At 40.1% G+C, this 21,663-nt stretch overlaps 1 protein-coding gene across 1 annotated transcript in view; it reads left to right on the forward strand.

The window, feature by feature from the left end:
- Positions 1-395: 395 nt before the first annotated feature.
- The window catches only part of TEAD1 (TEA domain transcription factor 1), a 159,727-nt gene continuing 138,459 nt past the window's right edge, over positions 396-21,663 (forward strand). Inside the window, 2 exon segments of the mRNA XM_040559380.1 lie at positions 396-730; positions 1,344-1,478. The gene's annotated coding sequence lies outside the window, so the exon portion shown is untranslated.

Genomic DNA, 21,663 nt, shown 5'->3' on the forward strand with positions numbered 1-21,663 from the left:
GGCAGGGGTTTGGCCGTGCGGGGGCTCTGCAGTCGTGGCTGTGCGTGGGAGCCCCCCACCCACAGGGGCCCAGAGCACGGCCAGCTCCCGCGGCTCATCGCAGGCCCTTATTGCAACACCCCACTGCAACTCTGCTGCAGAGCACTGAGCCCCCCGTTGCGGCCCCACTGCTGAACACTGGAGACCCCGCTGCAGCCCGTTACAAACCACCTCACGCGCCATCGCTCAACGTTGCACACCCCCTGCCAACCCAGTGCGCGGCGCGGTAACCCCCACCGCGCAGGCCTGCGGCCCCCGGCCCGGCCGCTACCGCGCCCCCCCCCGCCGCGGGCTCCCCTATGAGGTCAGCGCGGCGCGGAGGCCCCGCCCGCCGTCCCGCCCGCCCGCCCGCGGCCGCAGGGGGCGGCGGGCCGCGCTCCGCCCCGCGGCCGCCCCGCTCCCGCGTTCATTTCATTCCTCCCCTCATTCCGCGCATTCCTCGCATCGCTGGCGCCGCGCAGCCCGGCCGGGAGCCCGGCCCGCCCCGCCGCCGGCCGGGCAGCAACTCATCCTCCGAGGGCTCCGTCCGCCGGCCTGCGGCAAGCTCCCGGCGCGGTATAAATAGTTGGGCGGCCGATTAAAAATAGGCGCGGGGCCGTAAATAGCTGGGGCGGCCCGGGGGCGGCGGGCGAAGTTTGCCGTCAGAGTGCGGAGCGCTGGCGGTGCGCGGAGGGGGGGCCGCAGCGCGGAGGTAAGAGGCGGCCGCGGGCGCGCACGACGGCGCTTTGTGTGGCGGGGAGGGGAGCCGGGGGCCGGTCCCGGCAGGGGTCGGCCCGAGAGGCCGGCGCCCCCGCAGGTGCCGGGGCCGGCGGACGAGGGGCCGCGGCGGGGGGAGAAGTTGTTCGGCGGAGTTTCTGCCGCCGCGGGGCCGTGGCCGGAGCCGCAACAGGCGGCCGCTGCCCGCCCCGCGCCGCTCCGCTCCCCCTCGCTGCCGCTGCTCGCACTTAGTTGCCTGAGTCACTGCGCTGCAGCCGGGCGCGCACACACTGGCGCGCACACACTCACACGCGCACTCCTCACGCCCGCCCGCACTCCCTCACACACGCGCGCACACGCACCGAGCCCTGGCGTTTTTCACATTTTTGCCACGGGGAAGCGCGAAGTTGGGAGCAGCCCCAGGCTCGCCGGAGCCGCTCGCAGCCCCGCGGAGCCATCCCTCGGCGGTGCGCGCTGCCGAGCGGCCCGGCCTGCCTGCGCCCCGCGCCCGGCGCTGCCCCGGGCTCCGCTTTCCTCCCCCCCTCTCGTTTCCCGCTGAAAGATGAAGGAAGGAATGTCCTTTTTCGCTGCTTCTTCTCCTTCTCCAGAGCTGCTGCTGCTGGTGGTTAATTGCACATTGAAGTGGAAAATTTTCGGGAGTCAGCAGAAACACTGTATCCAAAAAAGACAAAGTCGCAGTTACACCACCACCGAAGAGATTGTCCGTGGAAAACTTCCATTCGGTAGGAACTGTAGGTTTTTTTCTTTTTCCGTAGCGTTTTACAGAGATCTAATCTACAGATGTCCACAGTGCTGATGCGGAGGGCCGGTGGCAGCCTTTGTTCACAGAAGGAGCGGTTTCAAAGGAAGTACACTTTCAAGGGGGAGGGAAAAAGTTAGGGCAGCTTTTGTAGCAAAAATTAAACAATACAGTCCCCTCCAAACAGCTGAGCAAAAACGACTAAAAGAAATAAAACGAGAGAGAGAGAAAACCTCTCTGTTCTCACCAAGTAGAAAAGTTTGTGCTCCTGCCTCAGTTAGGCATAATCCTAGTCATGATTTTTCTCCTCTTGAAATGTGTTTTCAGTTGAACGGTGTTACAGTATAAAAATATTTATGAAACAATGAAATGCCAGCCACCCATGCTTCTCGGGAGAGTTGTTAACTTATTAGAAACAAGTGCCTGCCTTTGATATGGAGAAATGAAAAGTGACCTCCAGAAGTGCTGGAAAGTTAGGGAATAGTTCTGCTCTGCGTTTCCTGAACGTAAATGGCTCCCAATATTTTTTAACTGTTCATTGTCAAACACTATCTGGGAAAGAAAGGCCAAGAAATGTCAGGTTGTACTGGCATTTTCTGACGTAAAACGTTATATATATAAGAAACATAAGCCGAATTGGCAGAGCCTCAGGGAAAAAAAGTAGCTATACGGCTGTATTCCTGTCTAACAGAAGCCTGTTTGCTTTCCCTCAATGCTGATAAAGTTTGGAAACATGGTATTGCTAGTTAGCGGTTTTCCAGAGATATCTAAACTAGATCATGGCAAAGTTGGGAGCCGTACGATTAAAATCCTGTTTTCTCTAGCCGAATGTTCAGTTATTATGCAGCACATCTAATATGGAAATCTCTGTGGGAATGCCTCTTATGGGAAAATTCATATAAATAACAAAGTGCTACCTGCAGTTGAATATGAAAACAAAAGTGATTATAATTACATTAGGACTTACTTAATTTAAAATTATGTAGGATTCTTCGTATAACCCTAGAGTGGGAATGTGTGTCTGTAACATATGATGTATTCTGTCTCTATAAATAGTTGGGAAATACCATTACAGGGATATTAGATTGTAGATGGTAAGATGGTGCTATCAAAAATGACATAGACCTGTGTATTAAATTACTTCTCGGGGAGCAGAGGGGAGCTTGCATGTTTGTGTGTGAGTGTATCTGTATATATGTGCACGTACTTTATTTGGGAATAGAAAGGCAGGGATTAATCCAGTGAATGTTCTTAAATCATGAAACTGAAGGTTTTATAAGTGGGTCACATTTTAAACTCGTGACTTTTTAAAATCAACTTTTAGAAATATTTTTGATTAAAAGCAAACTTTTTTGAGATGTATTTATTTTTTATATTGGTGCTAAAACATGTCTTTTCACATTGCACTGATTTTTACTTGGGTCATGATGTGTTTTCTGTACCAGTAGGATAAACCTACAGCAAAGAAATGCAGGATTTTATCAGTTGACCAAGCAGAAATTTTGGATGCGAATGACTTATTTCAGTTTTTCTTCTTAGTAATCTAAAAATACCTTTGGAAAATACTTTATTGCTAAACATGTGCTAGGTGTATTTTGAGCATCAATTTTACATAGGCTGCTTTGGTGAAGTCAATATCATTAGCTTCGGTACCCAGGTGAGTGTAGCAACAGCTCTTGAGATTTGAATTACGGTTTTATATTCTGTACAGTTTCGTAGTGCTGAGTGGGGGATGTATGCGAGCAGTGAAGCAGAGGAAAAATTTTGATTTGACATGAGTCTTAGTAGAGATAGACTCTGCTTAAAGGAGTTTAATTAAACAGATAAAAAAGAACAACAGAAACTTAATTAGGAACTAGACCCGCCGTGAGTTTCCAGCTGAGAAATGATAGTGTATTGTTATGTGTGGAGACCTGTGAGCATGTGTGTAACATGTTTAGTGTAATTTGTAACTATCGTTTTTTTTGTTGTTGTTGTTGCTGGATGGTGTAGTGGTTTTGTATATTGCTGAAGTGGTTTTTAGGCTTTGTTTGTCCATGCCTGAAAAAGTTAAGCTCAGTTAAGTCACATGCAGAGGAATAAAGAATTCTTCCTTCTTCCTTTTTAAACTAACCTTGTAGATAATACTGTAAGCAAACTTTAAAGATACAGTAGATCTAGTGTAATAAAGACTTCTTGAGCTACAGAGAAATTCTGGCATATTTTACTTTATAAAAAGTGAAAGGTAAAAACATGTAGTTGTGTATCATGACATAGCTGTCAGTTTGCAATCCATATAGTATGATGGTTACACTGTTGGAAGAATTTTCGTAGAAGTAATCTGACTTTATTGGAAGGTGCCTAAGATTCTTTCCAAAACTGAAGATCTTCTGTACAGTTCTGGATGTTTATCTGTGAGATTATCTTCAAACATTGCATTTTGGATGCATGGTTTCTGACTGCATATACACACATGCATATCACTTTTTTTTAATCTATTATTTTTTCTTGAAGTTAATATTTATTTTATCTTCCCATATACTGATGGTTTAAAAACTCACCTTGTCTTTCTGAAATGATTTCACTTAAGAAGAAAAGATTTGCTAGATCCAATCCTCAGTTTAAAGTGCCTAGGATGACTCATATGAATAAACATTGCTGGATCAAATACTAAGGTATTTACAGCATATGCTTTATATATATGTTTAGTACGACATTTGGTGCCCAAAGAAGTACGTGGGTACTATTCTGCATCTTTGATTATAAAGAATATTATATTTGATATGCATGCTTTTTCAAAGTTTTGTAAGTGGACTTCCTTTCTGCTTTGCTTATGATCTAGCTAAAACTTGGAGGCAAATTTCTATTAAAAGTTGATCGCTCATTCCAGTTTTGGGCTCTTATTCTGACTGCTGACTGCTTTTTTCTAAATATGTTGTAGGTTCAGGTTAATTCCATTGACTTCATAGAGTGTTTCTGTATGAAGTTGGCTGCAATGAGGGTGCATATTGGCCCCTTAAACATGATTTTGAAATCTTAATCCCTCATCAGAGTGACCTGCTTTAGCCATGAGAGAAATAGTAGCTACTTATTTCTGGGATTTGAGATTTAATTACCGTTTTGTCACCGTGAAGCACCTTGCCATTAGTGCTTGCCTCAGGTAGGAATGCTTTATATTTCTAAATTACACTCATTTACTAATTAAAAAAAATAAAATTGAGTCTCAACAAAATCTTAGAACCTACAAGAGGTAAATCATCTCTCTGAAAGAAACTGCTGTTAGAGGTTTTGTGGCAGTTTATACGATACTGTATAGTTTAAATTGTATCCTGTGATATATGAATGGATTAATGGCATTATTTATTATAAGGCCAACCGGCTCTAAGCTGCCACCCTGAAGACACATTTTTAGAAGAAAAATCTCTGCAATAAATTTCCACTTTATGACCATATCTTGCTCTCTGTTCTTGCACAAAACTCCTTTTGATTTTTGCAAGTGGAACAAGGATGGAATAATATTTCCTGGAATAATTTTGTGTTTGGTTTTAAAGATCACTCATTTCCAAAACATAAGCTAGTGAAAAGTTGCAGACTTAAATCCTTTGAAGCACCGACTCCAAATCTGCTTAGATTTGTCACATAAAATTCAATTAGGACTTTTCTAATTTAATAGCCCAAACCTCTTGGTTTTTTGTTTGAAAACCTGATGCTGTCGTGAGTTTTGTCTTATTGCTGGTACAGCCAAAATCCCTCTCTCTGTTGATGCGGATTCAGCAACTTTTATGCTGTATCTGGTTAGTAAAGTTCCAACTGAATTATATTAATTTTAAAACACAGGGAATGAGAGAGTGGAGGGGAGAGAAAGGAGGTAACAAGCCAGTGTCAAAATCTGGTTCTGAACAACTAATTTGAGTCATTTTGCACAGGAAGCCTATGAATGTCTCAGAAAGCAACCCGTCATGTGCTACATGCCCTTATTTGTTAGATGAATTTTTGTACAAGCATCAAGAATGCGATGAAAATCCGCAGAGTGTGTAAAGGGTTTATAGATGCTCGCCTGGTTGGTGCAGGGCTGCAGTCCCATTTCCCAGTCTCCAGCTTGTGTCTGGGTTCCTCGGAGGAAGCCCATTTTAATTTGGCGCCTGTCCAGTAGAAGGTATCACCTACAACTTTTTGTTCTTTGTCTTCTAGTAACTGTTTACTTGAACAGCGTGATTACTCCCTCTGCATCCCGTTGTACCTTTCTAAATGGCCTTCTTAGATTTCTAGCTTGTATTAGTTCTTCAGCGAACTTTTGAATCAGCCTGTGCAGCAGCAGAAGCATATGAGCACAAAATGCAAGTTTATTTGTTAGCAGGTCAGAAGGTAGAATGTGAAATCACAGTGTGCTGGGAGGGGGAAAGGAAGGCAAGTTTAGGATTATGTGTAAAACTATTAAAATGCTATTGACTGGGAATCTAAAACAATGACGAGTGCTGTTGTTTTTACAGATACGTAAACTGAAAAACTGCTGCTAATGATGGGAAATGTTAATTATGTGAGAACATATTGAACTTATATTCTCTGGCATGAACTTTTTTAAATGCATCGACTGTGCTGCCTTTTATGTGCACAGCTTTCTAATTATCATAATTCAGTACAGCTCTGGCTTTTGGAAGGAGTTCAAGTGCAATCTCAACTTAACATGAAAGGAGTTGTTTTTTTTTTTTCAACTGAGAATGTTCAAGAACAATTTGAAAAGATAATCTAAAAATGCTACATACTTAGCTGGGTATAAGTCAGAAAATAAATATGTTCCCATAACTGCCTATCAAAGCAGAACAGATTATTAGAACTATCTATTTTTTCTCATTATGTCTTTCACACTCCTGCAGAACGCAACTAAAAACACATTTGCAAAATTGAGTATCATAGAAAGATCTACTATATATCCATTGACAGAAGTTTGTATTCTGTCAAATTTTGAAATGATTAATTAAGTAGATTACTGTATCGTTATGAAGAGACTTTTCCTCAAATACTATGTAAGTAACCAAGATCTCATTTTTTCTAAAATAAAGCAAGAAGAAAATTCTCATGATTCCTTTGGTATTAACCGATTGTGTTTCTGTAACGTATTAAAGCTCTGCTGTAAATCTTCCTTATCTGTCAGTATTCACACCTTATCTTCATGGAGTTTGAGGGGGATGTAAATACCCGTTCTTTCTAAAGCTTTTGAAAGTTGTTTCTATTTCTATTTTTAAATGAAGGGAAAATAACTTAACTTGCACTTGAATTATCCTTTCACTTTTTTTTTTGGTGTATTCTCAAATTGTTAGTTTTTTTTCTTTCCTGTGTTACCCAGCTTCTAGCTGAAAAAAAATCAGATTTTTTTTCATACTTGTTTTTTCTTTTACTACAGTACATGCTACATTTCTAAAATGCGAAGAAAGCCCCAGTGAAACAAAATGACTTCATTTGAGCTGGCACTTAGGAGCAGAATTCACTTCCATAGTACTGAAATAAAAGAAGCCAAGTGTTTTAAATAGCCACTCCCCTAGGCCAGAGCGTTTTAGAAAAGCTCATTGTCTAGATTTGAGCTGTAGCAGTATGCCTGCCTCTGTTAAATCTCCCAAACCAGACAGCTTGATTTCTAAAGTTGACATCTGGTTTACTCTTTGTTCACCTGTTTAAAAAAAATGCAAATAGATGAGTGCGCCATTGCCCTAGAGCTCTGCAGAAAAAAAAAATGCTGTTGACAGTTTGTCAAATAGTGCTTCCAGTCTAAGACTGCAGTAGCCTATTGTTATGCCAGCAACAGGCAACAGAAGTTGTGGCACCATATGGCTGGTATATGCTTCAGATAAACTATCTGTTAATTTAGCTTATCAGTAGCGTTTTGATACGCTTCGTGTTTGAATCACCAACCAGTATGGCCTTGGGTATTTTTGGTGCCAAGTTATTCCTTAACATTATAGACATCACAGTTATTCCCTTGGTGGAATCCCTTTCCTTTCATTCACCTCATGGTACTCTGAACAATAGTGCTTATTTTTGCAATTAGCTGGCATGTTTTTTTACGTGGTTGTCTTTCTGTTGGGAGATTATAATTCAGGAATGACATTTTGGTTTTGAGGGGAGAAAATGTCAGAACAGACTTTGGATGAAAAGGTAAATTCATAAAGGTTTAATGGATTAAAGTCTCTGTTATGTGTATCTCAATTAAAATATATAGTGTTTGGAGACAAACATTTATTAATGACAAAGGAAATCTTACTCATATTTAATCTACCACCATGCATATGCACTTCTTGTCCTAGAGCTGCTTTACGGTTTAAGATAAAAGGCAAAACTCTGTAAACAGTTTCATTTTCCACATCCAAAATTTTACTTTATTCTTTCAACGTATTAGTCTTTAAGAAGAATTGTATACCTGTATCTGTTGCCAGCTAATCTTTTTTTCTCTATTTATTCTGTAATCAACTGAAAGCCTTTTAGAAAACTCAAAGACTGAATGGGTGTTCCTCATTTTTTTTTCTTTCCTCTTCTCCCCTACCTTTGGCCATAATTATTTTGTTACAAGAAAAATCTCAAAACATAAATACAGTCTTCTGTTCAATGCCACAGCGATGTCCTTAGGGTTGGGTCTGTCTGTGTTGCTCTCTGACCTTGCTGCACATTCCTATTTGTCTGCCCTACAGGCTCCATCTTGCTGTTCCTTACAGGGCACCACATCCGTCTTTGGTTGCCTGGACTTCCCTCTTTTCTCGGGTATGCAGTTAGTTATATTAGTTAGTTAGTATGCTTTTGGGCATCCCCAGATTAGGCTTGCCTTCTTTCAGGTTGTGGTAGCTTTGTTCTCCTCCTTTTGCTAGCCATCTTGCTAGCTCCTCTTCCTGCTGTTGCTCATGGACATGGTCTTGCTGTCACGTCTCTTTGGCCATACTAGTCTCAAGGCTGCTTTCTCACCCTGGCTATTAGAAAGAAAAAGCCACTTGTGCTTGTATAATGACTTTCATGTCCGGGGTCCTTGATGACCAATAAGAGGGCCAGACTGTCTCTCAAAGAAGTTTACAGTCATCTTCTGACTCTGTTTGTTGACACCACTTTTTCGTAATGAAAGGAGGTCAAAGAGAAGAAAATTTTTCTCCCATCCTTTTGGAAGCAAGTAATTTGACAGTCCGGAACCATGGCTGTTCGTTAATGCCACACTGAAGTGCATCCAGCTATAGGTGAATTGCACTGAAACTGCCAGGAACTGGCACAGCATCCAGAGGCCAACCAGATGGGCAATGAAGCAAGAGGTTATGTCCCTGCCCAACCACCATGGTCACCTGCAGAAAACAAGAAAGCTTTTCTGCCTGTGGCTTGGCATCTCAGGCTGCTAAGAGAGGTTTGTAGTTTCTCTTCAGGGACAGGATGTGCTAGCATTTGTCTACTTAGAGTTGGTTTGGGGATCACCTCAAATTTTAAATCTCTCTTAAATTCAGATTTAGAGTTCAGGTCCACAGTATGTCTTATACACAGGGACAGTTGGATGATAGTAGCATATTTTTGTCTTCTGCCTTATTGCAGATTAGACCTGTGATTTTTCACTTTAACGTGTTTGGGGTGGTGGTGGTGAAGGAGAAAGCAAAGAGGCAGGGAAAGGAGAGGTATTGAGACTTACAGTTCTCTGTGAGGCATTTGCACATCTTCCATGTAAGTTATTCCTAAACGTTTTAACAGTGAGAGGCAATTTTCAGCCCACTAGATTATCTAGTTATCACCTATACCTACTGAGTATGGAGATCTTTGGACTGATGGGGCCATTAAAACATAACAAATTTACACCTATATTGATACAGATATATAAAAATATATATAAATATATATAAATATATTGGTTAAACTCCAGAGCCTGTGAAGTTTTTTGCTGATTTCTGCTTTCCTAGCCTTTCATTGGTTCCTGTCATTGTTCTGTGACTGGAAATTCATAGCTCCAAATAATGTGCATTTTTTTTCTTTACATGTACTATTATTTATGCATAGTAATTTCTTTCTCTGCTTCTTGGCATATTTACTGTATGCTTACTGAGCACTTGTAGATAAGCAGTTGAAGGGGCATATTTATAAAAACAGATTTAAAATAAGCAGCTTCCTATAGCAATTCAACTCAGATTTTAATGTTAATAATATTTTTTGTTGGTGAAACAATGACCCATAAAGACCTTGATCTTCTAAAATCTCTAAAAACAATACAAAGAAGTCCAAAGTATAATAGAATTATCATAGTTTTTGGTTGCTTGGAAAATCAACTAATATTCTGGCCTCTGAGATTTAGGAAACAAATTAAAGAACCCTTTTTTAGGTAGCAAGCTGCTTTTAATGGTCCTTCTGTATTAAGGAAAGTACAGTATTGTAGGTTATTTATTTCTGGGCATGCAGTACAGGGTGAAGAGCCTGCAATTCAGCTAGCAATGCCTCTGTGCCCTGAGGTAAACTCTATTTCACAAAGGGAATTTTGATTATAGTCTACTGCTCTGTAGCATAGTGGAGGCTTCAAGAGGCAAGTGGTAAATGCTACCAAAGAAAAGCTGGATTGGAGCCACTGACGTCATCTAAGTAAATCTGCTGTAGGACTATAGCCATAAAATGACTGCCAGCCACTGAGCGCACTTTGGCCTTTTCTTGTCAACTGTTTTAACTGCTTTTTTGCTTCTTTTTTATTTTTTTCCAAGCAACATGTATTTTGTTTTCTTTTTTTTTGTACTAGTTGTGCACATGGTGAAATATAGAAGTGCGACTGTTTCACACCCCCCCAGCATGCAAACTGCACATTGCAGTTCAAAAATTAAAAAGTAAACCAATACTTTTCCATACGTGAGTTTAGCAGAATTAAGCTTCCATCTCAAGCCACGTTTTTAGGCACAAGAGCCTGGCAGTTCAAGTTACAGCATACAGATGAGATTTGTGTTGTGGGCAAAAAGTGTTTTGATGCACTGGAGGGCATGCTTCCTTCTGGAAGAGCTAGATGTGTAAAAATGGCTGGTTGTGAATTCTGAATTAGAAAATAACACTGGTGTTTGAGTGCTTAAGATCCGGTGTGTAAGTCATTGCTTTAAGCTTGACCCCTACAGCTCCAGTCACCCCGAAACAAAACTTTCTTGTTTCAAACATCCAAATGCATTCTTAGCAGCTGATCTTCTGATGATACTTTTTTTTTTTTTTTACATAGTTAAGGAAACCGGGTGCATTAACAATAGCAGCTCTAGGATTCCTTGATGAGTACATAGCAGTAGATACATGTGTACCAAAAGATATAACTAAAAATGCAATTGATATTTTACCTGTCTCCCACTTAAAGTTTAGGTGTATCAGGATTGTAACAGGAGTGCTTGTTGTTTTTTTGTCGGTGGGTTGAATTCATTGTCAACATTCTCTTGAAATGAATTTCCAGGAATTTTAACATCCTTTTTTTTTTAAAAAAAAAGTGCATAGTAAAATGCATTTATAATTATTAGCCAGTGTGTCCCGTGACAATATTTGTTTCCTTGATTTATGTACTTTTTAAGCTTTAAAATAAAAATTAAGCATCAATGTTTTTGAAGTTTGAGTCTCATGATCAGAAACATATTAAAACCAGTATCTTCTCCATGAATCATTAGATGAGTCAGTTCCTGAAACCACTACAAGCCTCACAGTTCTTGGCTACAACTGAAAGCAGGAAATCCAGGCTTCAATAACTTCCTTTCCCAGTACTGGCTATAGCAGTGTTAGTGGTTAGTATATGCTGCTTTTGTAAGCAATAGGAAGATGTATGTCTGAGGAACAAAGGCACTCAAGTCAATTTGCTGAAACTGTTTGTAATTTGTGCTCTTGATTTGAATGTCAGGATATATTGGCATATACTACATTCTGTGCTGCAATACATTTTCCATCAGTGATATTCAGAATGTGAAATAGAGGGAACACTCTGTCGCACAATTCTTTGACAATACCCATCTAATAAGTTTACCAGAAAAAGTGACGTTATTTTAGTGATATAATCCAACTCCTGAATAGCAATGACAATGAAAACTGAACACATAGGAGTAAATTTTAAATGTTTATTTAGCAGCTACTTTGTTTTATGCTTTGAAACAAACTATTTTTATTCTGTTTCAGCGCTCCAAAAGGGCTTGAAAAAAACCCAACCCAAGCTTGGAACTTGTAAAATAAAAACACATGATTTGTTTTTCAGTCTCCTTTTTTGTAGTGAAAACTGTTTGCCTCCTCATAATCAAGGACACATTGGTTGTCTCTATGTCAGTGAAGCATTGTTGGCTGCAGAATCTGTCTCTTTAAATGTGGAGTGCCTGTGCTCTGCAACATCTGTTCAAGAGGATGTACTATTTACCTTCTTGTGCTAACTAGGCCAGATTCAGGTTTGGTACAATGTTGATCTTAATGCCTTACGTCTGGAAAGTATTCAGTCCTTTATGTTTTTCTTAAATATTATGAAAGATAGTTTGGTATCTTGTACTTACTATTTGGTTAATTTAACTCTCTAATTAACTAGCAGTACCTAAAAGCCAAACCTATCTTCTTTAACTATTCTTTTCGTTCTTCCTCCAAAAAATTCTGTTCACAAACTGGGAACACAAGTATTGAGAGCAATGAACTAGTTAGATGATGCGTTAGAAAGCGAGTTTTGACAATGTTGCTTAAATTGTATAAGTAGCGTATTGATTAAAAACAAATACAGAGCTCTTCATTTAAATGGGCACAGTGTTTTTGCACATTAGGCAACACTTTTTATATTAGATGGTATGTGAAATTGATTTTATAAAGCAAGCTACCAGTTGGAGTTTTTCTTAGCTGGCGCAAGTTGGTAGATTGACCTCAGTGTAACTAATGGCCACTTACAGAGGGTTGGAGCCAAATGTCTGATCCTGGTGATCCTGTGCTGATGGCCACTGTGGTGCTTCTTGAGTTGTGTGTTAGGCAGTACAGAGGAGGATTGGGCTGGGGGAAAAAGGAGGAGACCCATAGCCATAAGAGAGACTTCCCAGCTCCTTCCTTTGTCTATGCAACTCCATGCTCATGGGAGAGATCTGGAGAGGGTCAATCCCTTGCTCTGACAGTGGCACTGAAGCCTTTGAGGGACTGTTTTCAGTTTGGGGTGAGGTTGCTCTCAAGGGAGAGGGAGAGACCCTTCCCTCCTGGTTGGCAAGCTTATGTCAGCTGTTCATGGGTACTTTTCCAATGGCCAATGCCAACCGCTCATTTTTCCTCTCAGTACTGGCACATACGACTCTCAGTGGCTCGTAGTGTCCATCAGAGACACAAGTGTCCATCACAAGTCCAGGACAGGCCACGGGACTTGTTTTGACATAAGGGAGCTGGGTTGCCAGACCTTCTGTGCTGCAGCAAGCATCCAAGCAAACTGCTTAGTTGATTGTAAGTGTGTTTAATCAGGATTTCTCTAAGAATATTTAATGGAATGTTATTGAGCCATCAATGTGCAAGTAACATTAAAAAAAAGTGTAAATAGGATAACTGGTCCAAAACTACAGTTCTCACAGCACCAACTCCTCTGGTACAGGAAGTTGGTGGAGATGACAGTTTTTGATATTAAACAACTCCAAGTACCTGATGGTCTGTTTCTGGAGACAAGCCTGTGTCAGGCAAGGGAGCTCAGTACAGAGCCATGTCCCAGGCAAGTGGAGATCTGTGCTATCAAGCTTGCTCACTGCAGAGCATCATGTGAGCAGAGTGGCTTGGGCTTAGCGCAGGGTAGCTATATCAACAGTTAGACTGTTTTGGAGGCAAGCTGGCTTGGCTCTCTCTTCCTTCTGTTGTACTCAAAGAAAAAGGAGTGGCCTTTGAAAGGAGGGCTCAACACTTGCCTTCAGGAAGGAGGCTCCCAGGGAGGTATGCATCTTTTCTTCCTTCCTTCTAGCTAGTTTAAGTGATGCTTTTTTCACAGACTCTGTGGTAGAGCACCAGCTGTTTACGTACACAGAAGTCTCACTCAGGTGTGTCTTCTCTGCTGTGGGGAGCCAGATGCTGCTGCTTTAGGGATTGCAGCGCTCAGGGTCACACCACCTATGGTAGATTTAACTTAATGCATTGCAATTAACTTTCTGTAATAACAATAATTACAATAATTAACTTACTGAAATAACAAAGATGTTCTTCATGCCACTTCTGCATGTTGCTTTTGGGACAGGAATATATATATATATTTTTTTTAAGGGACAGTTTAAGCACTTCAGCAGCAGAGAGTAGCAGTGAATTTTCACAGGATCAAAGCAAGTGTAAAAAGCATTGTTCGTATTTGTGATTGTGCAAAGTGCAATTTTCTATTAATGTTAACTGATTGTGTAAGAACAAAAAAAAAGTCAAGTGGAATAAGCATCTAAAAGTTAAGAAGCAATCTAGAGTCATGCTTGCTTTCATTTATTTCACTTGTAAAGAGATGTAAATGTTTTAATATTTTTTCCTAGTTGAACAGTCCTGAACATGGGTATTGTGATGCATAAGATATAGAGATACGTTTTTAACAAGTTCATACACTCAAAACGTGTATGAACTGAACATCTTTCTGTTACTATTGATCAGGGAGATGTCCTGTTGTTCTAATGTGGATTTTGGTTTGGGATTAGAAGCCTGGGGCTTTGAGTTGCTTGCTGTCTGTAGACCAAGTCGTTAGTGGCTACTGATTGATTCATTAATTAAAATCAATTAAAATGGATTTCTAAGCCTTATGTAACTGATTATCTTATTAACAGCATGAGAAAGGCACTGAGATCTACAAGTAATGTGTTGCTTTAGACAAAATATAGCACCATTTTCATGGGAGAATTTTATGAATTGCTGTTGCTGTAAGTTATCTATGCAAATGAAAGAGCCTTGCGTAAATCCTACATTAAACAGACTCTTCCTGTTGAACATGATTTTCTTTTTTTTTCTTTCATTTTTTGTGAGCCTCCTCCAAAAGACTTGACTTTAATATTAATGTGTGTGCATGCATGTGCACGTGCTTGTGTACATATTCATGGTTAGAGAGTTACCATAGACAGGGTTAAACATTGCTGGGCTTCTGATATATTCTGATCTTTGAGATTTTTATTTTTTCTTTAACATCTCCCTCACCACATTTAAAAAAAATCCACAACAAGAAAAATCATTTTCTAAATTATTGAAAACAAAATGACAGGAAGAACGTCTAATGCTGTTTAATCCATGCTCCGCCTGCTCAGCAGTGCTGTTGGAGGAGACACTTTGGACAGCTGGAGGGGCCGTGTGGGCAGAGGGGAGCTCTGTCAGAAGTGAAAGTGCTGAAGAGATGGCAATAAAAACCTTCCTGGCTGGGAGACATGAGGCTTGTCTGTCCTCTTTGCATTTGCTTTGTAGCTTCTTTTTACATCAAGATACATAGTTGCCTGGAATGGCTTGCTATACATGTATTTATATTCTGTGATCAGGCCTCAAAGGATACCCAAGCCAAGGTCTCAGCAAAATCCATGGAAATTTTGAATCCGGTTTCAAATAGCAGGGCTGTTGCCTCCAAATCATAGCCTTACCCACAATTTTTCAGTAATATCAGTAATGTGTGTATTCTCCAATCTGATTTGTAACCCAGGGTTCTACAGCAAAGGAGGTTTTAAACTGGGCATGATTTTTATGTAGGATCACTTTACGTATTTCTTCCCTAATTCATGCTCTTGGTAAATTTGTGATTAGGGGGCAAACTGAAATCAGTTGCAAGACACCTTTTTTCATTGAAGCTGGTTTAACTTCAGATTTCTTCTGCTGTATTGCAGAAATGGAAGAAACTATTTTTTTTTTACAAAAGGTAGTAATAAATTGATACCAACTGAATTTTTTAGTGAACTTCATTAAACAACAACATAGACAAAAAACTTACTATTGCATAGCTATGAATTGCCTCAGACATCATTCATTCAACGTGTTGGCAATTTTTGAAAGCAAAGCATTGTTGATGAATTTGATTTATTAGATAATCCATCATTGGCAGTAAAGGTTACACGTCTTTAACCAAAGAAGGTTTGAAACATGACTGACACAATAAATCCAATTTAATTTACCTTTGGCAAAATTAAATGCATTGCTTGAAATGTACAACTGTGGAATTTGCCATGATAGAAAGCTTTCATTGCTTGTAGAAAATTGAGTAAGGTGTTTGGAAGATGTGATTTTAAAATCCATGTATAGCGTTACTTATTTGACTTGCTAGGTCACTTGGTGGTGGCCTCCAGTTTACTCTATAGTTATCTTTAGACGTTCGCAGGTTTTTGACTTTAGAGGATGGATGATTCACCTCACAGTGCCTGTGAGCATGTTGCCAACCTGCTGCTTAATAATGGCTCCAGCAAGAAATTTGGAAGAGAACTGAGAAGTGCACAAGGACAGTGGAAACTGCCAGAACCAGAGCCCCTCAGTGTGCACACACACCTCCTAAATGCCTGTGCCGTGTGCTGCACCAGCCCCTTTCCTGCTCTGGGTCTGCAGGTGGTGCAAATAGATGCGTTAGTGCAGAGGTTTGTGGCTGTGGGGTTGCTGGGTCACTGGAGTCTGGGAACTTGGAAGCTAGCACTGAAATCCTGGGTGTGACAAGTTACTTCATCCTGGATGCAGCCCTTGAATCTGGGGGGAGAGTCTTCGTGCCGTGACTTACATTAGCATGCCAATTTGAAATTAGAATAGTCATACAATAACTATTTATTTTGTACACCTTTTGGTTTGGAAAGCAGCGGGGAGACTCTTGAATGTAGGAGAAACATGCTGAGTGTTGAAAATGGGTGAAGAGAATAACGCTGGGCATAACTCCTCTCAAAGTAGCAGACTTGTAGAGAGGTAACTCTAAGGCAGAAGGCCTAGGTTGTGACTGCTAGCCCTCTCTTCTGCTACTGAATAGTAAATGGAAGTGCCTAGTCTTTTCCTGCAGCTGCTTCATCTTACACATCCAATTCCTCAGTTCCTCAGTTGTACAATCACAATTTCAATTAATTGACTTTTTTCAGTTGAATTTCTACCATAGGGTTCTGGCTAAAAGGGAAAGGACATTGTTGGTGGATAGCTTTTAAATAGCACACTGCATAACCCTGCCATTATGACTTCAGGGAATATTTTCCATTCCACATTTGTCTATAATGTGAATCTTAGTAACATTTGTCTTGTATTAAGGCTGCAAAGTTTTTTTGTGCATGTTGTAAACCCTATGAAATGTTTTTTATTCTTGTAAATTATAAATAGTTCAGTTGGCTCAACTATCCCTTTTGTAAGCACGTGTTCTTTTTTTAATAGTACAACATGGTTATGGAGCAGAGTTATATGAAATGCAATTGAGTTGTAGTAATAAAATTTCCATGGTGTTCTGTGAGGGTCAGTGGTATGCAGTTAATTGCTGGACTGATGATGGGTGCTGTGTAGGAAGTGTTGCTGCTCTAGACACTAAATATAATAATTAAGCTCAGGGGGTTAGTATTAAAAGAATAGAAAACACACGACTCTGTCATTAACACCAAATTTGTGCTGATATTTGGTTTAACAATACTATAATAGATGTAGGTTCATGCTTGCTATTTATTATTTGCATGTTCAAGGGAAGTGTCTGTTATGAAGCTTGGAGGAAAGGGTCCAAATGAGGAGGGCTGGATACTTAATTTGTCTTTAGATTTTTAGTGCTTGTTAAGCCGGTCTCACCAAAGAAAGTTTCTAGTTCTCTGTATATTCAGAGGAGAGAGCTGTGTGCCTGCGAAGGCTTCTAGAGGGAATTCCTGGCCATCCACACTTTGTGCCTAATTTGAGGTGGATGGCATCTCCTTTGTCTGAATAGGAGAAAGTAGGAGTTTCCTTGGGTGGGGGAAAAGCTGTCATTAGGTATGGAAATTGAGGCATGGATTTGACTTAAGTTGCTCTGCTGAATGCCTAGGCATCTCTGCCTCTAGTTCTGTAGCTACCCTTTCATGTCCTGACAGAAGTATTATCTATTACCCGTCAAAGAAGAGGGCAAAGCTTGTCTGGATAAGGAAGAATGTGTATTTAAAAAGTATCTGATCTAACAATACCTGCAATCTCTTTTTTTTTTTTTTTTTTTTTCAGGCTCGGTGAGGTAGGTCTGTTCTACTTAGAATATTTAGAAAAATCGGAAGAAACAGCCAAAATATTGTTTATTTTTCCCCTTCTTACAATGCGGTCTTTTGCATGCAGCCTGCTAGATCCTATCGTTGCTTAATTCTGCTGCAGTGCAACACAGCTGACTTAAACAACTGGAGAGAGTTTAAAATAAGCTGTGTGGTAGACTCAGGTGTGTGAAACTCTCATAGCACAGTTCTTATGGTGTGATGCAAACAAGACATAATTGCAAGGAGCACAGACTAAATATTCTGCTGGAATAGGGCAAATTGAACACAATGTCACAGCTGTAAAGACTGGGTGGAAATCTTGGCACTGAAGAAGTCGAAGTTATAAATGAATGGAATCTCTTCTACGTCCATGTATACCTTTATTCACAAAGAGTCTTTTAGAGCAGCCTCCACTTACTGGAAACCTGATTAAAATAATGAAGGAGGATTCAGATTAATGTTTGTAAGTTCACTGTGTCCAGTTTTAATCAAGTAGATTTACTTGAGCTCATAGACATTTTTAGACAAAATTCCAAAGATCATAATTGCTCTTGTTTCTACCTTGATTTCAAATGAGCACATTTTATGGGAGGATGAATTGGTGTCAATATAAAAAACCTAGTTTGCTTTGGCTTAGTCCGTTCTTGTAAGAACCATGACTTGAAAAAAGGAGAACAGTTCCCCATGGAATGCTATTACTGTTGAAGGCCCTGAAATGCGTTGTGATTCCCTGCGGGTATATGCTGTGGGAAATCATGAATTAACATTTCAACATAAGATGTGAAATTGTTCATAAATGCTTCTGTGGAACAAAGACTTTTAAAGGTGGTTTACCGTTCCCCTTGTGGACTGAAGTTCATAAAATTACTGTAAATTCCAAATAAAAACATTAAAAATATTTTGCAGTATGTATGTATATGCCAATTCTTACCAACCCATATTTTAAATCATTGGATTAGAGCTCTTCTAATTTGGTGTTTTTAACACACCTGGTTTTTTGTGTTGTTTTACTGCTTCTGGGAAGAAAGGTAATCATGTGATCAAGGTACAAATCAAGGGGCAGAGGTTGTCATTTGGTTTATAGGGCAGAATTGAGAGGATAAACTGGGAGATTCATTCCTTTCTCAGATTTAGTAATGTTGGAGCAGTTAGGGAAAAATCACAGAAAAATCCATCCCATTGCATTGGATGTGTAAGTTAATGTTTATGAAGTCCTCTTTATACACCTACGTGGAAAGGGCTGTCAGTATAAATGATTGTCTCTGAGATAGAGTTTTCCCTACTTCGGTTTACACAATTTTCTGTAATTGGCTTGGAGTGGTGAGATTGAGTGTAATTAAGTCTCATAATTAATTAATATGAGAAAGCCTACGGAAACACAGAGTAAGTATTTCATATTTCAGGATTTGTTCCCTTTTGTAAAATTGGAGTAATAATACCTTGTTACTTAATGCTGTAAGCAATAATTGGCTAATAGTTATAAAGTGCTTTTATTATGAAAATGTATGTAAAGAACCATTTTTAAGCAGTGAAACTGATGCATAGATCTCAGTCCTTGCAGAAAAGCTGTTTGTCCTTTGAAGTAACATGATGAAACCGGTGTATCCCAGGACCAGAAGAAATACCAAGTCAGTATTTAAGGCTCCTCACAGAATGATCACAGCTTTTTGAAATATTCTTCTGAGGACTTGTCTTTTTCCTTTCTTTTCTAATTTAAATAACAGTTACGAAATCCTTACTTAGATGTGTAATAACAGTGATTTAGATGGTTTCCCACTACATTAACAGTCACCAAACAAGCAAAACAAACATATATATAATTTAGGACAAAGAATCTCTGAGCATGTTTTATGATGAACTTTTAATAGACTTTCATTGTGTGCAGTACTTCCCCATACATGAGAATAAAGCACTTCACAGAGCCCCTGAATCCCTTTTTGAGAATGACCTGCCAGCAGCAATTCTTTCCCCTTGTGCATTTATAAAATTAAGTACAGGTATTGACCTGAGCATTTGCTCCAATGATTAGACGGTGAATGTGAACTGAGGGCTGCATATGAATGTCTTCCAGCAGCCTGTGTAGAGGAAGAATCTCCTGTGCTGCCTAGCCTGCAGTTTGGCAGACATGTCTGCAGGTGTACAAAGTCGGGAAGTTCAAAAAGTCTCTGCTGGCTGGTGCATTTCTGGGAGTAATGTTTGGACCAGGGATGGGCCATTAAAAAGCTCCTTCTGATTGCTCCCTGGAAAGGTACAGAAAACCAGGGAAGTTGGCCAGAATGGTCAGAGCTGAAGTTTTTCAGTGAAACCACAAATGATACGGCTGCAGAGCCAAGCAAAGACAAGGAGTTTAAACCCATGCCCACACCATACTTTTATCAGCTTGTTGACTTTACTGTGCCAGCTTTGCAGAATTGAAGAAGTGCAGGGAACAAGCCCAGATGAGGAAGGACAAACCTTAAGTAATTAGTCTTCCAACTCTGCAGCAAACAGTGTTTGTGCCTGGCAGGAGGCCAGGCTGTCAATACTACGGATGAGGATCTGGTGAATGAAGCTTGCTTGCAAGAAGTCTGACAGCCTTGCCTGAGTGGCTCTTGGAGATGTTCCCTGGTGGATCAGTCATAAGACTTGTCAGACAGTGGTGAAGTGGTTCACCTTCTAAGTCCCAGCACACTTGGAGTATCCTGAGTCAAGTGAGGTGGTGACACATCTAGCTAATGCTAACCTCAGAAAGAAACTTTCAGAGCTGACATAACATGGGGAATAGAGGAGGGGTATTTCAAAATATACCTCCTGTAGATGTAGTATTGCCAATATTTAACTGGTATAAATGTAAGTTTTGGGAATGCATAATCTTGTATGATAACGTTTGGCAGAGAAATGCAGTATTCTTTTATTGTTAGCTACATCCTTTTCATGTGAGAGCTTATGAGAATGTTTTCATACTTAACATGTTTCCTCTCCTCACTGTAGTTCATCTGCCAATCTGACCCTCCCAAGGAAAGTAAGCTTGCTCTTTGGCTCTGATTGTCAAATGGACAAGAGGAGTGTCATCAGGAAAAGAACAGGCAAATTTAAGGGCTAACCCTTTCTGTAGAACCGGGTTTGGGTCTGTATTGTGCAGAAGGTGAGAGTCAAAGGCCATCTGCGTAACTGCACCACTGCAGCAGATGTCAGATACATACAGTGTCCCTTTTGTAAACTTCTTAAGAGAGCTTCAGAGTGAACTGTGGTTTATAACGAAGCAGTGGCAGCTGCTGTGGAGTAAAATCTGCAGTTGAATTGCCATAGTATATGAGACTTGTGCTGTGCCACTCATAAAACTGCCCTGAAAGAAAGTCATATTTACCTCAAAAGTGGGAGGCTTGGCATGATGCCCTGGTAGCTTTCCTGTAGCAAACCTGAAGTGAAACTAGCTCACTCTGTCTCAATAGATTTGAACTTACCTACCCTCCTTTTGAGAAAGGCAGAAGGAAAGAAGGGGTGTGGAAAGATTAGTTTTGTTTTTTTTTTTTTTAAGATTTCCCTGGCACATTTCCACTATCCCACATGATTTATTTATTTTTTTTTAAATCACAGTGAAGTTTGAAATGTGTTTAATAATTAAATTAAGTTTGTTCCTCTTCAGTTTTGGCTTTGTTGAGCTTAATGCAGGAGTCAAATAACTACTGGAGACATAAGAAAAACAAATGCTTGGCACTTTTCCCTCCAAGGCTGAATGTGAGTCAATATCTAAGAAGGCTTCTCAATAGAAAATGAGAAAATAATCTTAATAAAAAATTCAAAGCATTTAGATGAGTTGCTTGTAAATTACACATATAAATATAGTTGTTGCCACAATGAGAAACTTTTCCTAACACTTTTGGCAGATGTTAACTTGAAAATAAAGACTAGGAGATAATTATTATTATTATTATTACTACTACTACTGTCATTTCTGTTTGTGCCACATTAGCATTAAGAGGCACAAATGAGTATCCAAAATCCACTGTTCCAGACTCTTCTGTGATATAAAGACATATTCCCAGCTCAGGAAAACTTACTTTTTAAATAGACAAGACAGACAGAAGATAGGGTCTTAAGCAAGGGAGGTTTAAG

Source organism: Cygnus olor, chromosome 5, assembly GCF_009769625.2.
Source record: "Cygnus olor isolate bCygOlo1 chromosome 5, bCygOlo1.pri.v2, whole genome shotgun sequence".
Classification (NCBI taxonomy): Eukaryota; Metazoa; Chordata; class Aves; order Anseriformes; family Anatidae; genus Cygnus; species Cygnus olor.